This window comes from Rhinatrema bivittatum, chromosome 2 (genome assembly GCF_901001135.1).
Source record: "Rhinatrema bivittatum chromosome 2, aRhiBiv1.1, whole genome shotgun sequence".
Taxonomy (NCBI): domain Eukaryota; kingdom Metazoa; phylum Chordata; class Amphibia; order Gymnophiona; family Rhinatrematidae; genus Rhinatrema; species Rhinatrema bivittatum.
The window spans coordinates 105,741,179-105,759,925 of record NC_042616.1 but is presented as its reverse complement, the minus strand read 5'-3'; the positions used below and the strand labels follow the sequence as shown (position 1 = coordinate 105,759,925).

At 44.1% G+C, this 18,747-nt stretch overlaps 1 protein-coding gene across 8 annotated transcripts in view; it reads right to left on the bottom strand.

Annotated features, from left to right (window-relative positions):
• The window catches only part of ZMYND11 (zinc finger MYND-type containing 11), a 315,745-nt gene extending 300,166 nt beyond the window's left edge, over positions 1-15,579 (bottom strand). For 2 of the 8 annotated variants that reach the window (XM_029588521.1, XM_029588523.1), the window contains exon 1: positions 15,395-15,575. The gene's annotated coding sequence lies outside the window, so the exon portion shown is untranslated. Of the gene's footprint in view, positions 1-13,880; positions 13,904-15,003; positions 15,187-15,394 lie in introns of those variants that run through there. The other 6 variants (XM_029588517.1, XM_029588525.1, XM_029588524.1 and 3 more) reach the window with 5 other exon arrangements.
• Positions 15,580-18,747: the final 3,168 nt, after the last annotated feature.

The following is an 18,747-nucleotide window of genomic DNA, read 5'->3' as shown; positions in this document are numbered from 1 at the left end:
ATAGGCTTCTCTTGTGGAAGTTTGGTACAAATCACCATGTTCTCAACTTGACACAGATGCAAAGCTTATGGAGTAAGGCTTGGAAGGTGCTGATCATGGCTCCGCTGCTAAGAAGTCAAGAACTGGATTTATATGACAGATGGCAGGTGATGTCCGATCCACTCTTCTCTTCTGAAAAGGTGATGCCATTTGCTGGTCCGGCTCCTGTGGACGCTTTGATCTCCTGACAGCATCTTAGTCGATTTTTGCATTGTAGACTTGTGCAACGCCATATGGGGCCTCCACTCTATGTCACTAGCATCACATTGTGGCACCCTGTCGGCGCTAGAATGAGCTGCCTCACTGCACGTTGTCGAATGCATCGCCCCCCAGTGAGTTCTGCTTCTTTCATGCGTCACTGCGCTGTGAACAGTCTCGTGTCAAGCAATTCGACGCCTTTTCGCTGGAACACCCTGCATCGACGACACCTTCCTTGGTTTAACATGGCTCAATGCATATGGCATAGACAACGCTCTCAATGACTTGGCGTGCTTAGGCACCATTTTGAGCGGTTCAGATGGCTTCATCGGCTTCGCTGAGGGGATTTTTGGTGCTTTAGTGACCAAGAACCCCAAGGCGTCACCTCCCCTAGCCAGGGTAGTGGACTCACTCTGGACCATCTTGGGGTCTTGAAGATGGTCCTTCCAACATTGCTATCATAGCCTAATCCTGGTGATGTTTTTAGGCTCGGGCGAAGAATGCGTTGACAAACGTGGAGACGGAACATAGCTACTGTTTCTGGCTTCCTGCTCTCAGAGCGCAGCTATCTTCAACGCTCTGTCTCTGTGCTCTCTGTGACATGCGCCCAGAGTCACAGCACGATGCTTGGTCATGGTCTGGGCCCATGCAGAAGCAGCAATAATTGTGACCATCAGTGATGGACGTAATATGTTCATACTGACACTACTTAAAGCCCGGCTTCTTAGACATGGCAAATAGCACTGAAAAGTGCTGTTATGGTGATCGCTTGCATGAAAAAAAGATATCTAAGGAGAAAAACAAGTCAGAGAGGCTTCTGCACATCTCAGCGAAGCACAGAAAAAAAAAAAAAAAAAGACTGAGGAGGAACGTACCTAATGTTCGCGCAGGAACCGCCATGCATGCGCAGCAGAGCAAAGCTCTGATTTACTGAGAGCGCACTCTGCGTTTGATGATGTTACCCAGACAGCATGGCTAATTCAGCCCTGCTTATCAATGAAAAATATGTCAATGCTTCTAAATCACTCCATGGTGAGACCGCACTTTGAGTTCTGTGTACAGTTCTGGTCACCACATCTCAAAATAGATATAGTTGCACTGGAGAAGGTACAGAGAAGGGTGACCAAAATGGTAAAGGAGATGGAATGGCTCACCTATGAGGAAAGGCTAAAGAGGTTAGGGCTGTACAGCTTGGAAAAGAGGTGGCTGATAGAGGTCTATAAAATCATGACACGAGATGAACAAGTAAATGTGAATTGGTCATTTTCTCTTTCAGGTAACAGAAGGACTAGGAGGGCACTCCACAAAGTTAACAAGTAGCACATTTAAAACAAATTGGAGAAAATTATTTTTCATTCGAAGCACAATTAAGCTCTGGAATTCATTGCTAGAGGATATGGTTAAGACAGTTAGTGTAGCTGGGTTTAAAAAAGGTTTTGGATACATTCCTGGAGAAGTCCATAAACCTCTATTAATCATGTTGATTAAGGGAATAGCCACTGCTTATTACTGGCATCAGTTGCATAGGTTCTAATTAATATTTGGGTATTTGCCAGGTACGTGTAACCTGGATTGGTCACTGTTGGAAACAGGATTTTGATGGACCCTCAGTCTGACCTAGTAAGGCAACTTATGTTCTTAAGCAACCAAATGCATTGAAGAACACCACTCTGAGTGGTGGAGAGAGACTTCATGTGTCCTGGGCATAGACTGAAGAGGCGAGAATGGAGTGGTATACTACTTTGATATGGTTCAACAGGGTGTCGAGAATTTGCACTGATCCACCATTTTATGTGAAAGGGACTTGGGCTGAGTTTGTCGATGCGCCATGCTGCTCTGATGAGCTCTGCATCTGATGCTTCAATGCACTGTGAGCTGATGGATGCCTGGATGTTTCATGCATCAATAGCTTTGATGCAGCATGTCTCGATGCATCGGCTGTCAGATGCGGCGATGCACAGTGCTTCGGTACCTTTTTCTTAGACATCATGCACAGTGGAGGTAGACCTCATTTGTGCCATTAACTCAGGCACTCCCTGCATCAAAGGTGCTGAAGCACCTCAATGCTTCTACTTTTTCAGTGCAGGGAGAAGCTCTTCTGAATGGCACCACTTGGACTTCAATGCATGTCAGCCCTTGATACTTGACCCCGTGGCTTGAGCCGATTTGGGGAGGGGGGGAGTGTTGCAGGAGCTATGGCTAGACCCTTCCTCGTGAAGCATACAAGGGTGTACTCAGAGAAGAGGAATATTGATTAGAAGCTTGGAAGATTTGCTTATCAGATGATTGTACATTTGAAAAATGTAGGCATGTGCTGTACCATTGCTATCTTTCAGGCCGATACAGTAAAGCGCAGCCTCGGTTATCCTGCTTCTAACCCGCTTTGTACCCACAATTTGGCCGCATAAGTCCAACCCGCGATTCACTATCCCTTTTAACCCATCCTTACCGCTTCTTGAAATCAACGGGTAACCCTTTCCACCCGCGGCATGTATATGATATGTAAACGATCGGATTAGCTATTCCCTCCGATCCAGTAACGTCCGCCCCGATTATCGCCTTTTTAACCTGCAGTTTTGCCGCATGTTTAACCTGCTAGTTTACCGCCTACTCTTACCTCTGCGTCAGTGTGGAGCGTCAGGCAAGCCCCAGCAGAGAGAGACGAAATTTCACGGGCAAACTTTCCTGTGAGGCTTCAGCAGCCCGGGGCGGATCGGGCGTTCCCCATGCGAGGCGGCTTCCAGCAGCCCCCGCCGGCGAAGGTGCATGAGCGCATGCAAATGATTGCTTCACTGCCTGACCCCCTCACCCCCCCGGGACAAGACCTTTAGAGGAGCCAGGATCGGGCAAACTTTCCCCCAGCCCCCGCTCACCTGCCCTGGTCACGTCCATGGGTGTCGGTCTCCCGTGCAGGCGCGGTGACAGCTCCGGAGCAGCCCCAGTCCTCTCTCCCCTCCTCCCGGGGGCAGCCGGCGGCGAGAGCGGCTTCAGCAGCCCGGGGCGGATCGGGCGCTCCCCATGCGAGGCGGCTTCCAGCAGCCCCCGCCGGCGAAGATGCATGAACGCACGCCGTGACCTGAGCGCCCGGCTGGACGTCCGAGGTCACGGCGTGCGTTCATGCATCTTCGCCGGCGGGGGCTGCTGGAAGCCACCTCGCATGGGGAGCGCCCGATCCGCCCCGGGCTGCTGAAGCCACTCTCGCCGCCGGCTGCCCCCGGGAGGAGGGGAGAGAGGACTGGGGCTGCTCCGGAGCTGTCAGCGCGCCCGCACGGGAGACCGGCACCCATGGACACAACCAGGGCAGGTGAGTGGGGGCTGGGGAAAAGTTTGCCCGATCCTGGCTCCTCTAAAGGTCTTGTCCCGGGGGGGTGAAGGGGTCAGGCAGTGAAGCAATCATTTGCACAGGACAACAAAACAAACTGCTCCAGCCCTTCTCCTGTATCCACTTCCTGGTACCTGTCATTTCAAATGTCATTTGAAGTGACAGGTACCATTGCAGCCAGGATACTGTATAGGCGCTGTATAGCGCTCTATACAGTAAAATGGATGGCGCTTCGTTTAAGCGCTTTGGATGCGGCTTGCATTTGCATGCCATTTAAATACTGTATCGAGCGGTATGTGATCTGGACTGTGCGTGCGGCAAACGAGGGTGCGCCTGGCACTACTGCATTCTTTCACCCGCGTCCTTACTGTATCGGCTTGCTTGTTATGACCTTTATGCCAATAAAGAAATTTACACACATACACACACACACACACACAAAGAGGAATTATTACAGCTTCTCTGGGCCCAATGCAGATACTCTTATTTTGGCATCCTGGATCGTTGGGACTGCGGGGACATTCGTCCATAGTCCTGGCAGTTAGTCTGACTGTGTTCTGAGCCCATGCCCATCCGTAGTGGATATTATCTGGCCACTGAATTATTGAAACCACTGTAGTTTTTTTTATCCTTTCACATGGCTGGAGGAAAGTTCTCAAAGGTTCTACCTGTGAGGACAGTTCTAACAAGGTTCTTTTGTCTCTCTCTCTCTTTTTTTTTTTTTTTGTAATAGCACTGAAAAGTGAAAAGTGCAGTTAGGGGTGTGGCTGAAGCAGTGACAGTAGAAAAATGAGAAAAATATAGTAATACAAAATAGAATGTAGGGAGAGAGAGTACATGCCCATGCTTGTGCTCAGACAAAAAAGGACTGAGGAGGCTCTCGAGGCAACATCCACATGGGAGTTCCCACACATGCTCAGAAGAGCTCAAAGCTCTACTAGCTTGAAAAGATGAGTTTATTCAGTGCTGCAGGATGATGTCATCCCACGTATCACGGATAATTCAGCCTGCTTATCGACAAAAAAAAAAAAATCCCTGATCAAATCATGCTTAAGTGGAAGCTTATTCTTAATTGATCTGGTGTTCATCAATTCCACCCCGGTTTGAGAGCCATTACCTATAATTTCAATAGTAAGACCATTTTAGTTAAAACTGTGAAGTATTGTAGTTCTTTAACCTGTCTGCTTGTCTGGGATAGCAGAGATCAAATCCATGGCATTGGCTGTTCAATGCCAGGTGATCCTGGAGTGCAGCCACAGCAACTTTAGTTCATTAAGAATCCAGAAGGAAATATCAAGAAAAGCAGAATTAGGGACATCTGCCTTCAGAGGCTCCCTAATGGGTGTGTCGCAAACTGAGGATTGAATCTAAGTAGTTTTAGTCTGTCACACCTTTGCTAGTATAACAGTCTAAGTGGAGTTCACTCTGAGATACCACTGTTTATCCAGCCTGGTTTCTGTCTTGTTCCTGGGTCCTGCTCCATTCCTGGTGAGTCCTGGTAGTTACCTGCACCCATGGCCACAGCCATAAGAAACAATGACTGCTTCAGGTAGAAGATCACCTGCTTCAGAGACACCAGGCACCCTGGGGTACACCTCTGCCCAGGCACAGTACCTCAGCCCTGTCCTCGGCAGACTGAACAATGACACTTCTCCTCCTCCTTCATATCACCTCAACAGGCTGAATACAATTAAAACACATTGCTGACAAACAGTTTATGACTCCCTTTCTATGAAGGGCTTTCAGGCTTGGTACATTCACTATAATTAGACTTGTCCCCTCACAGAATACAGGCAGAGTAAAAGCAGTACACTACTTGCTTCCTAAGTAAACCAGAGTGAAATACTACCCACGCTAGTTACTAAATTAAGTCTAAAAATGAAATGTGAAACCTTTCACTGATTTAACAGCACAGTGACACCCTTAAAAATTAAGAGCTTCAATAGCATAACCCTATCCAGTTCAATGTTTTTCTCCTAGAAAAAATTACTGTGCTGTTTTCTGTAAGTTGGTCATAAAACTGGAAGAAAACATCTTCAGATTAAAACACACCACTAAAATATATGACCAACAGGAAAGCCAGCATTTCAACATCATCATCGGCACCCTTCCTAACCACCATTAAATACAAATTGTCCCTTTACAAAAAAAAATGAGACCAGCTCTAACATTCAACAATTTAATAAGTTATAATACTGCACCTGGAAAAAAAAAGTCCCAGCTGCACTATGGTGCACACAGAAGCAAAGAGGGGCAAAGCCCCTTCAGTATCCCTTCAGTAGCTCCCACGCTTATGATGCCTATGGAGGGTGGGGTTAGGCATGAGGGAAGTATCAGGCCCCTTTGTTAAAGTGTATTATACTGTGTACTAAGTCTGCATAAAGCAAATCTTTACAATAGCATCAATCAATTTAGAAAGATAAAAATGCCTCCTATTTGATATCCATATAGCATACACCTTTAAGGGAGAGGGTATGATAAAAGTTGAGGAAATCATTTTGCGGGAAAAGAAAGAAGAGATTGTATCTTTGTGTAGTAATACAGGGACCAATAAATTAAGGTGCGTTCAGTCGAGTGCTCAGTTTTACTTGCAGGGGGTGGGGTGTAATTTTGGGTGTGCACATTTACCTACTGATGCAACAAAGCATTCTGGACATAAAAAAATGTGTAACAGAGCATTTTAGTTAGGACCCTCACATGCAAATCCAATGCCAATGAAGGCATTAGTTATCACCCATTGCAGAGAACTGCACAAATCCTAAAGTCAGAGGTGGAGTAAAGTTCCCAAGGCTAATGTTAGTGGGGGGGCTGAACCTGGAGTTTGTCATGCAAGAGTCCTGGATTCTTTTGCAAAATTTCTGTACTTAAATTTTGTTTTATACATAGAAAACAGGATGATCTGTCCAGCAAGAGACTTATGGTAGTAATCATGTTGTACAGGTCCATCCCCTTCATTGTTAAAGGCAGTAACTGCTGCGCCATGTAAGTTACTCCAATGTATTCTGTTAAAGGTAGCAGCTGCAGTTCAGTGAGGTTACTTCCATGAAGAAATGTTATACCTAAAGTTATTATAGGGTTACCCCTTTTCTTTACCAACCTCAAGCTTTTAGGGATCTGCAATGTTGATCCCATTTTTCATTTACTGTTCTCGGCCTTACCGCTTCTTTTGGGAGGGCATGCCAGGCATCCACCACCCTTTCCATGCAGAAATATTTCCTAATGTTGGTTCTGAGTTCTTTCATATTATGACCCCTAGTTGAACAGCTTCTTTTCCAATAGAAAATGTCTGTTTGTGAATAACTAATACCTTTTAGGTATCTGGAGATATGCATCATATCTCCCCTGCTCATCCCCTCCTCCAGGGTATACATATTTACATCATTCAGTCTCTCTCATAAGTCTTCCAAAACAGAGCTCACATTATTTTGGTCACCTTCCTCTAGACCTTTCCCATCCTGTCTCTATCCCCTAAAGAGACTGACTGGATTGAGCAGGAGGAGACAAATGATAGAGGTAAACAAAGCTCACTCCCACAAAAAGGGGGTTACTAGTGGTATGCCACAGGGACAGGTCCTTGGCCTGGTTCTTTTCAACATTTTTCGTGTGTATTGTTTTTTGTTGATACCACCAAATTCTGCAACCAGGCAGAAATAGAGGAAGGTGTGGAAAACATGAGGAGGGACCTATCAAAGCTTGAGGAATGGTCTAGAATCTGGCAGCTAAGATTTTATGTAAAAAAATGTAGTTATGCATTTGGGCTGCCAAAAGTGAACAGAACAGTACAGCCTAGAGGCTGAAATTCCTCTAAAAATTAAATCAAGAGCAGGATCTGATGGCAATCAAATCTAATGATCTCAAGGTGGCCAATGCAACAGCATGAGGCATGTGGAGAAATTAGCCACAAACACATATGCAGAGATGGAATACAGAAAGAAAAGTGTGTCTTACCTTTGAGCCAAGCGTCACAATATAGGCCAGCCTAAAAATTTTCAAAGAGGCCGGATTGCCTAAGCATAAAGGAATCATGCACGGCTCCCGGGAACCTGGCCACAATGAGAGTTTGCGCATTCAAGCGTCGCAGACCACTTGCATGTTGATGGAGTGGAAGAGCTTTCTGTTGCGGTACGTCTCCTCCCTCTGAAGGATGGAATGATGGCCATGTGAGTGCAGTTGACTGCTCCAACAACATTGGGGAACTAGGGAAACCTTTGGGGAAGGGGGAGACTTTTCTGAAAGGATGGGCTCCACCTTAACCAGAGTGGAACCAAGCTGCTGGCAATAACTTTTAAAAAGGAGATAGAACAGCTTTTAAACTAGAAAAAGGGGGAAAGCCGACAGTCACTCAGCAGTGCATGGTTCGGAGAAATGTATCCTTGAAGGATACTAATGAAACAGGAGAGTTAGGGCAACCCAACAGGGAGGTTTCAATAAATGCAAACATAATCCATGTGCCTATATGTAAAAAATCACCTTAGCTAAAGATTTCCAAATTATCCCTATCAACTGAAAAACACACTTTGAAAAAAAAAACACACTTTAAGATGTCTGTATGCCAGGAGAGTGTTACATCAGGGTACAAATTATATCGCAATGATAGGGAGGATCAACTTGGTGGGGGTGTGGCACTTTACGTCCAGAAGGGTATAGAGTCCAAAAGGATAAAGATCATACAAGAGGCTAAATGCTCAGTAGAATCTATATGGGTAGAAATCCCATGTGTGTTGGGTACGAGTATAGTGATAGGAGTATACTACTGTCCACCTGGACAAAATGGTCAGACAGATGATGAAATGCTAAGAGAAATCAGGGAAGATAACCAATTTGGCAGTGCAGTAATAATGGGAGATTTCAATTACCCCGATATTGACTGGGTAAATGTAACATCAGGACATGCCAGAGACAAAGTTCCTGGGTGTAATAAACAACTGCTTCATGGAGCAATTGGTTCAGGAACCAACGAGAGAGGGAGCTATTTTAGATTTAATTCTTAGTGGAACGCAGGATTTGGTGAGAGCGGTAACGGTGGTGCGGCCGCTTGGCAATAGTGATCACAATGATCAAATTTAAACTAATAACTGGAAGGAGGACAATAAGTAAATCTTCAGCTCTAACACTAAATTTTCAAGAGGGAAACTTTGATAAAATAAGGAAAATAGGTAAACAAAAAAACAAAAAAAAAAAGAAAGGTGCAGCTAAAAATGTTAAAAATTTTAAAAGGCAAGGACATTGTTTAAAAATACAATCCTAAATGTACAGTCCAGATGTATTCCACGCGTTAAGAAAGGTGGAAGGTAGGCAAAACGATTACCGGCATGGTTAAAAGGTGAGGTGAAAGAGGCTATTTTAGCCAAAAAAACATCCTTCAAAAATTGGAAGAAGGATCCATCTGAAGAAAATAGGAAAAAGCATAAGCATTGTTAAGTGTAAAACATTGATAAGACAGACGAAGAAAGAATTTGAAATGAAGTTGACCATAAAGGCAAAAACTTATATTTTTTAAAGCTTTTTTTATATCTGAAGCAAGAAACCTATGAGGGAAACGGTTGGACCATTAGATGATCAAGGAGTTAAAGGGGCTCTTAGGGAAGATAAGGCCACTGCAGAAAGACTAAATGGATAAGAACATAAGAACATAAGAAATTGCCATGCTGGGACAGACCAAGGGTCCATCAAGCCCAGCATCCTGTTTCCAACAGAGGCCAAAAACCAGGCCACAAGAACCTGGCAATTACCCAAACACTAAGAAGAACCCATGCTACTGATGCAATTAATAGCAGTGGCTATTCCCTAAGTATAATTGATTAATAGCCATTAATGGACTTTTTGCTTCGGTGTTTACTAATGAGGATGCTGGGGAGATACCAGTTCTGGAGACGGTTTTCAAGGTTGATGAGTCAGATGAACTGAACCAAATCACTGTGAACCTGGAAGATGTAGTAGGCCAGATTGACAAACTAAAGAGTAGCAAATCACCTGGACCGGATGGTATACATCCTAGGGTACTGAAGGAACTAAAAAATGAAATTTCACATCTATTAGTTAAATGTGTAACCTATCATTAAAATCATCCATTGTAGCTGAAGGCTGGAGGGTGGCCAATGGTAACCCCAATATTTAAAAAGGGCTCCAGGGGCGATCCGGGAAACTATAGACCAGTGAACCTGACCAGTGCAGGGAAAAAACAGTGGAAACTATTCTAAAGATCAAAATCACAGAGCATATAGAAAGACATGGTTTAATGGAATATAGTCAACATGGATTTACTCAAGGGAAATCTTACCTCACAAATCTGCTTCATTTTTTTGAAGGGGTTAATAAACATGTGGATAAAGGTGAACCGGTAGATGTAGTGTATTTGGATTTTCAAAAGGCATTTGACAAAGTCCCTCATGGGAGGTTTCTAAGAAAACTAAAAAGTCATGGGATAGGAAGAGATATCATTTTGTGGATTACAAACTGGTTAAAAAGACAGGAAACAGAGAGTAGGAATAAATGGTCAACTTTCTCAGTGGAATAGGGTAAACAGTGCTTCAGGGATCTGTACTCTGACCGGTGCTTTTCAATATATTTATACATGATCTGGAAAGGAATACGAGTGAGGTTCTCAAATTTGCAGATGATACAAAATTATTCAGAGTAGTTAAATCACAAGCGGATTGTGAAACACTGCAGGAGGATCTTGCAAGACTGGAAGATTGGGCATCCAAATGGCAGATGAAATTTAATGTGGACAAGTGCAAGTTGTTACATATAGGGAAAAAATAACCCTTGCTGTAGTTACACAATGTTAGGTTCCATATTAGGAGCTACCACCCACGAAAAAGATCTAGGCATCATCGTGGATAATACTTTGAAATCATCAGCTCAGTGTGCTGCAGCAGTCAAAAAAGCAAACAAATGTTAGAAATTATTAGGAAAGGAATGGTTAATAAAACGGAAAATGTCATAATGCCTCTATCGCTCCATGGTGAGACCGCACCTTGAATACTGTGTACAATTCTGATCGCCGCATCTCAAAAAAGATCTAGTTGCGAAGGACAAGATACACAGAAGGGTGACCAAAATGATAAAGGGGATGGAACAGCGCCCCTATCCGGAAAGGCTGAAGAGGTTAGGGCTTTTCAGCTTGGAGAAGAGATGGCTGAGGGGGGATATGATAAAGGTCTTTAAAATCATGAGAAGTCTTGAATGAGTAGATGTGAATCAGTTATTTACACTTTCGGATAACAGAAGGACTAGGGGGCACTCCATGAAGTTAGCAAGTAGCACATTTAAGACTAATATGAGAAAATTATTTTTCACTCAATGCACAACTAAACTCTAGAATTTGTTGCCAGAGGTTAGTGCAGTTAGTATAGCTGGGTTTAAAAAAAGGTTTGGATAAGTTCTTGGAGAAGTCCATTAACTGCTATTAATCAAATTGACTTAGGGAATGGCCTCTGCTATTAATTGCATCAGTAGCATGGGATCTTCTTAGTGTTTGGGTAATTGCCAGGTTCTTGTGGCCTGGTTTAGCCTCTGTTGGAAACAGGATGATGAGCTTGGTGTGACCCAGCATGGCAATTTCTTATGTTCTTATGTCCATCAAGTCCTGCCTGTCGTAAGGAAATGTTATGTAGCGAGGAATGCCGTCAGTGACTGCTTCAATGTCTTGGTTGAGATAGCGTGAGAAAAGTGGTTTGGGACATTCACCCCACCACCCCTACCGTGGTTTGAAAGAAACCGCTTGCCGTGAAATGCAGGGCGGCCAACAGTTTGGTGAAGCCAGGCACAGCGTGGGACCTTTTGGTCACCGCATCCAGATCCCCTTGGATTTCTTCTTATAATTCCAGGATTGCCCGAGAGCTGAGCCGATACCTGCTAAGGACACAGTCCTCTGCCATGCCTAGCAAGGATATTCGTGGAGGAAAGATACACTTGCCTGTATCTCTAGCGCCGTAGCCACCTGCATGCCAGAGGGTGGCCCGGGCCCTGAGCCTGCAGGACCCGTGGTTCTGCCTGCGCTGTTGGTACTTCCCTAGGAGGGCTTGGAACAGGTCTTGGTTGTTCTTATTCCACGTTGTCGTCTGCAATTACGTGACAATTATGCTTGCAAGAAACAATATGGCTTTAGGAAGGTACAGCAGGTAAAAACTAGTGTTTTTAGGTATGTCTGTTATCACAGAAGCACTGCAAGCTGAGAAGGTAGGGAGCCACATATGCCATGGCTTAGCCACATGTCCTTCAGCAAGCCTGGGGAGAGTCACTTTCACTTTCACTCTGGTAGGACCAGGAAAGGAGTTGCTTCCATTATGGTGGGCCTGGAAAAGATGCTACTTCCACTGTGGTGGGCCCAGAAAGGGTTGTTGCCACTGTGGTATTCCACAAACCAGGAAGAATTACCACCCTTAGGCCCCCAGCCCAGGAAGAGTTCCTTTTGTCACTGAGTCTCTACCCAGGGAAACAGATTGCAGCTGCTTTCTGCCTGGGGGAAAAGAAGTGGTGAGATAGGGGAGGGGAATGGGTAGAGGGGCCAAAGAGAGCAAGGAGGTGAAGGGGAAAGAATAAGATAGGGAGGTGAGTTAAGGCAAAAAGTGTTTAAAAAAATAAAAAAAAAAGTTAGAACATGACAAAAAAAAAAAAGAGAAAAATAGTAAGTAGTAGTGAGAATAGTAAAAACACATACAAAAAAGTGTTGCACAGAGTGGGATGATGTTTTTGCTAAAACTTTTGGTTGATACTTAAGTTTTTTGAAAAGTATTCCACTACTTAGCATTTGTCTGTGTTGTGTGGTCTGTATATGCCTCTTCTCTGTGGATGATTGTGATGCATCTGTGTGTCTGGGAATGAGGCATCTGTGTGTTCCTCTGTGTATGTATGCTTGTTCCTTTCAGGAACCTGAAGAAAAACAAAATGGGGCTTTGAGCCACAGGTAAGCTGTGTCGCTACCTGGTGCCTTGACAACTGGTTCAAGAGCTTATTGGTTGGCAAGAGAATCTGACACCAGACCAGGAATCCAGGATACCCTTCATGTGTGTGTAGAAAGGGGAAGCCAAGGTTCAAAAAATTTGCTCACTCCTGATGTAGCAGAGTTAAAAGGCCAGCTAGTTGAGCAACAGCCACATTACTATGGGTAGCTACTTAGATTAATACAAAGCCTGAACTAAATAGGGGACCTTGTATACACCTCTATTCAAAACGGTACAGTTAAATGAGGAAGAATACAAAATAAGGAGAGGGATCTTACAAGTGATCACTATGGGTGGCAGCTGAGATATATCAGTGTGGACAGGATGGGTCAACTGGTCATTCTTTCCTTGGTCACCTATTGTGACTATCATTTTAGCACACCAGAAGCCAAAGTACAGTGCACCATACAATAGGGGGAGGGAAAAACACATGACCAGTTTTAATATATTTTCAATACACATTTCCTTAAATCACAGAACTACTAGCAATGTAAAGAAATGTATTTTGTTGGATAGAATGACACTGCAGTGCTTAAACCTGAAACTGATTGATATCCTAATCCCTTCTCATTAACCCACAGAACACATTCGTGATATGGCCAACTTGCTCCCAAATTATTTTATCTGACATAGTTCAAATGTATCATCACTCTTCTACTTACTAATCAAGTCTTCTCACCATTACAAGTGGTCATATATGGCTGGCAGGTGGAATATATCAGCAGCAGTATGGACAGAAATAACTGGGTAAACTGAATGAGCTGGTTGGGATTTTTTTTTTCCTGCTGCCATCTGCTATCGTACTATTCTGGAATCTAACAATTCACCACCTGCATACATTTTTACTACCAAACATAAAACCCAGCCTAGAACAGTTTAAATTTACTGCAAAAATAATATCGTTCTTATCAACTATAAAAGACAAATATTGAATTAAATCAGCCACGATGGTGCTTCTTTCCCCCAAATTAAGGGTTGTCCAAAAAGTGTTAAATAAAAGACTGTGTAAATATAAACAAATCTAGAATGTGCGGTTGGCTCATTTAAAAGCAAAATTACACGAGGAAATAGAGAATGACAACCTCAACAAAATAAGGGTTAAAGAACGCTCAACCATTCTAACAAATAGAAAGCAAAAAAAATGAGCTATCTGTATAACCCATAAAGCAACGTTATCTTCACTTATATATTAAACACCACTAAACACAATCTTATCAATGTTCTACACAAAATCAGCTACACAAATCCTATAATCATAATGTCATTGCCTACTTAACTTGCATACATCCATACTTTTTCATTTCATAATGTCCAAAAAAAAAAAATCTAGCTACAGATAAAGCCATTTTGACAAGAACAAAATTATTTCTGACCCCCTTCGAGTTGTTGGCCTGAATAGCTTGCGAGGCATCCTAGCTGCATGAACTACGTTTTGGGGTGGTTGGTTTTTTTTTTTTTTTTTTTTTGTTGCCACATGCATAAAATGGGATCCGAAGAACAGGGCCTTGCCCGAAGCCTGCACGGAAACGCCGTCAAAGAACAGCCGTCAGTGTGCGCGCGCGCCCCCTCCCCAACTTTGAGCTGCCGCCTCTCACGGGAGGAAGGCAGAAGACTGTAGACCGCAAGGGGGTCAAATTCACGCAGTCTTCCCCTCCCGCAGTGGCTCTGGGAAAGAAACTTGAGTGAATCGGGCCCGAGCGGGGGGAACTTTCGGCCCTCTTCCCGCTAGTACGGTCGCCCCCAGAGCAGGGCCGGCGCGCGCGCGCTCCTCTCTCGCTCTTCCAGAGGCCACGTTCCCTCCCCCCCTCCTCCTCCTCCCTTCTTAAACGCTCACCAGCATAGGAGCTGGCAGCAGACTTTACAGAGAAAAAGCGACAGGGAGGAGAGAGCCTGTAGCAGCCGCTCGCACGCACTCTGGCCGAGCCCTAAGGGGACAGCGATAGTTATCGAGGGCACAGGCCCCGACTCACTCGCTGCTTTGGACATCCAGACCCCCCCCCATTACTGTACTATGACTCCATTCACACGACACGGACTTGATTTTAAATTGGGTACTTTAATGTTTCCCCGCCCCCGCTCGTAGTCGCTGCCTGGGCTGAGGCAGGAAAGGCCGCGGATCCCCCCCCCCCCCCAAACTAGGGCCGGAAAGCGCTGCCTAGAGGAGAAGGGCTTGTCAATTTAATTTTCTTTTTGCTATAATTCCGAGGGTGGGCCCGAAGGAAGGTACAAATCCTATCCACACTGAGGGAGGGAGGGAAGGAGAGGTTTTAAAATCTTCAGATATAAAAAAAAATGCGTACAATTTTTGCAGCCCCTCCCCACAATCTTTTGTCAGATACGGAAAGAAATGGCACACCAACAAAAAAAGTTAAGCCCAAATAACTCAAAAAAACAAACAAACTGCAAATCCGCAAGCGGGCGAAAGTGACTTTCGTGTTCCCGTCGCCCGCACCCACCCTGCACCAGCCACGCCGCAATCTATTTAAAAGCGATTACCTTCTAAGCAAGGAGCACAAAATCATCCTCTCTCCCCACCCCGCTACCTCAAAAGCTGAACATTTCTACATGACAAGTAACGCGCGGCCCATCCGTCAAAGCGCCGGGCCCAGCTCGCTGTTTGGACGCCGCCGCCATGTTACTCCCGAGCCTCCATGACGGGAGAGCCCTGCACAGCGGGAGGCGGCCGCCTGCCTCTCCCCTCACCCCGCAAAAAAAAAAAACAAAACACCAAACCCTCACCGCGAGAGGAAAGAAAAAAAAACAACACCCGCACCCCCTCCCTCACAACTGCAGCAAAATAACAGCAGTGTCACAGCAAGAACACTTTCCGTCTCGCCTTTCTTTTCTTGTTTCTTTCTTTTTTTTTTTTTTTTAATACAAATCTCACCTTTGTCTGGCGAAAGAAGCCGCCGGAGCTGGGGTGATGGGGGAGGGGGAAGGGTGAAAGGGGGGGAGAGAAACTTTATTTTAATTCCTTCCTGCAGGCGCTGCCTTCATATTTCCCCCCCTCACGGAGTTTTATTGTGTCTGATTTTTTTTTTTCCTCTCCTGTCTGTCCACAGTTCAGGTTTCTGGGGTAAACAGGGTTTTGGAGAATGTGCAGCGCCGAAGATAGTTGGGAGAAGGAGAACTCTAGTGGTTAGAGGTGGACTTGCTCTTGTTGATTTATTTAATCAATTTAAAGTGACAGTCTGAATTTAAAATTTTAAAAACCTTCGAATCCCGTCTTCTCCAAGTTGGCTCTATCTCCCGTTGCCAAAGTAATGTGTGTAGGGCAGCTAGAGGGTTTGCAGTAAAATACTTAAATCCAGCAAAACACATTATTTTCTTCATATATAAACAGCAAAGCCCCATGACTTTCTTTTCAGCACAAGGGCTTTCTGTTCATGTTAGATATGGGTGGTTTTTGTAACAGAAATGTGTGGAACTGTAATGCTTTACAATTAATATTCCAATTTAAGGAGTTATATAAAGTTATTTGTGAAACACTCATTTTGTCTAGTTTCAGAAAATATAACTTGTGGTGAGATGCATTGTTGTGCAGATTTTTTACAGAGAAAACCAAGGACTGGGACCATGGCCAGAAAGTGTTGTCTAGTGTTTAGAGCAATGGGTTGTATACCAAGAAAATCAGGCTTCAAATTCTATTTCTCCCTCACTCCTTGTGACAAGTCAGGTAGATTGTAAGCTCTTTGGGGCCAGAATTGTTTTATCTGAATATAAAAAATATTTTGAGCCACTTTGAGCCCTACTTGGAAAATGACTAAAAAAAAAAAATCCACATTTCCCTTCCTTTCCCTTTCCTTCCCTTCTTTTTTTCAAAAATCTTACAAAGCAGGTACATGCCTAGGGATGCCTGCACTGCACAGTGCATCATGGATTACAAGTGGAAGGAAAGCAGCACTCTTATCTGTCTCTGCCTCATTTGCTTCTTGTTTCAGTCTGAAGTCTGAACCAGGCAGGGTCTCTTAATCTCACGGGACCCACCAGCATTGTATGTTCAGACTTCTGATTAAAGCCAGAAGAGGCAATTACTAGTAAGAAGTTTACTCCTGCCAGTGGGAAAGAGAGTAATATAGTAAATCTGAGGTAGGCAACTCCAGGGTTTTCATGATAACCATACTTGAATATTCATGAATTGTAATTGCATGCACCTGCCTCCATTGCATGCAAATGCATCTCATGCATATTCATTGTGGACATCCTGAAAACCCAGCCAGCTTGCAGCAAGCAAGGACCAGAGTTGCCTACCCCTGTAGCAGAAAAGGAACAAATGGTAGTACTGCTGCTCCAAGCAGGTTACTCCCATGTTTCTGTTAAGGATAGTAACTGCCATTCTGTGCAATTTACCCCCATGTTTCTTTTAAGGGTAGTAACTGCTGCTCCATTAGATTATCTCCATGTTTCTCTTAAGGATAATTACTGCTGCTCTGTGCAGTTAACTCCAAGCCTTATGATAATCCATTAAAAAAATTACTGCTAGCAACATTTTTATGGAGTAATGAGCCTTCCTGAAAATTCAGGAATTACTGTTTGATGTGCTTTGCCTATGGACTTGGCCATAGAAGTAGTCATGTGCTTTTCCCCTTACGTCTGCATATTAGTACCTAGACTGTAACAGTTGTCCTCTGACTCCAAATCCCGCCCCCCACCATTGAACCATAGAGCAATGTTGTAGTAACATCCAAAAGATCAAGGCTTATTGGTTAAGGGTAGTAATCCCCATGCCTTCTGTTAAGAGTAGTAAGAACTTCTGCATGCAGGTTAACCCCATGTTTCTCAGTTCTGAGACGATCACCTTGATGGTGGCTGAAAAGAATCAGTACTGTTTGGGGAAATTTTTAAAACTTAAAAGTATATGAGAGAAGTAAAACTATTGGAGTGTATTATTTAGTGTGTTTGTTTGTCTGTACTGAATAGGTAGTCAGAAAGGCAAGCGAAAAACAGAAGTTTGTGTGTTGTATTAAACAAGTAGTCATAAAGGCAGGCAAAAAAAAGAAGTGTGTGTGTTTCATGTTAAATAGATAGGCAGGCAAAAACAGAAGTTTGTGTTTTATATTAAATAGGTAGTAAGAAAGGCAGGCAGAAAACAGAAGTGTGTGTGTTTTGTGTTAGACAAAAAAACATAAGTTTGTGTGCTTTGTATTAAATAGTCAGAAAGACAGACAAAATAACAGAAGTTTTTGTGTTTGTTTGTATTTCCCAACCCTCTCACTCACCCCTAGCTCATCCTTTAATCTATAGGCAGGTGACACTTTTCACACACCGAAAATAAATAATTTAAAAATTAATCAGCCTTTTAACTTAAATTCAGAAATTCCCCTCACCTTATCAAGAGTTTAAACATTCCCTTGTAGGTCACAATCAGATATATAGTGAATAATACATTTAAATGATCCTAATTGTACACAGTCCTACTCCCATAGCAACCTAAAACTTAACTTGGAACTGAACAAATTTAAGATGACAGCAGCAGCAAGAGGGAGGCTTCCCAGACGTCTGCATCAAGTGTCACATGTATGATTTTTTACATGCTGGTGAGAAATTTTATGTGTGCATCCATTGTAAGGAGCTCCTGTCTCTCAGAGAATGAGTCTGATCTCTGGAGGCTAGAGTGGCAGACCTGAAGGAGATGAAGCAGACAGAGAGGTATATAGATGAGACCTTCAAAGACATCATAGCCAAGTTCCAACTCTAGTCTGGCAGCCTTGGTGCTGCCTTGGAGGAGGAAGGTCTCATGATCGGAGAGCATCAACCTGGTGCAGCAGGCAAGGATCCTATAGCAAGGACCTGCTCTCCAGGTGGTGCATTTTCCTCTCACACTGAGGATGTGTCTCCCTGGGCTGCTGCCCAGGAGGGAAGGGTTAGGTCAGCCATCATAGCTGGTGTTTCGATTATTAGGAATGTAGACAGCTGGGTGGCTGGTGGGCGTGAGGATCACCTGGTAACATGCCTACCTGGTCAAAGGTGGCAGATCTCACATGTCACCTTAATAGGATTTTAGACAGTGCAGAGCAGGAGCCAGCTGTTGTGCTACATGTGGGCACCAATGACATAGAAAAATATGGGAGGGAGGTTCTGGAAGCCAAATTTAGGCTCTTAGGTTGAAGCTGAAGTCCAGAATCTCCAGGGTAGCGTTCTCTGAAATGTTCCCTGTTCCATGCGTAGGTCCCCAAAGGCAGGCAGAGCTCAGGAATCTCGGGGGTCGATTTTAAAACCCACACATGTGTCCATGTGTGC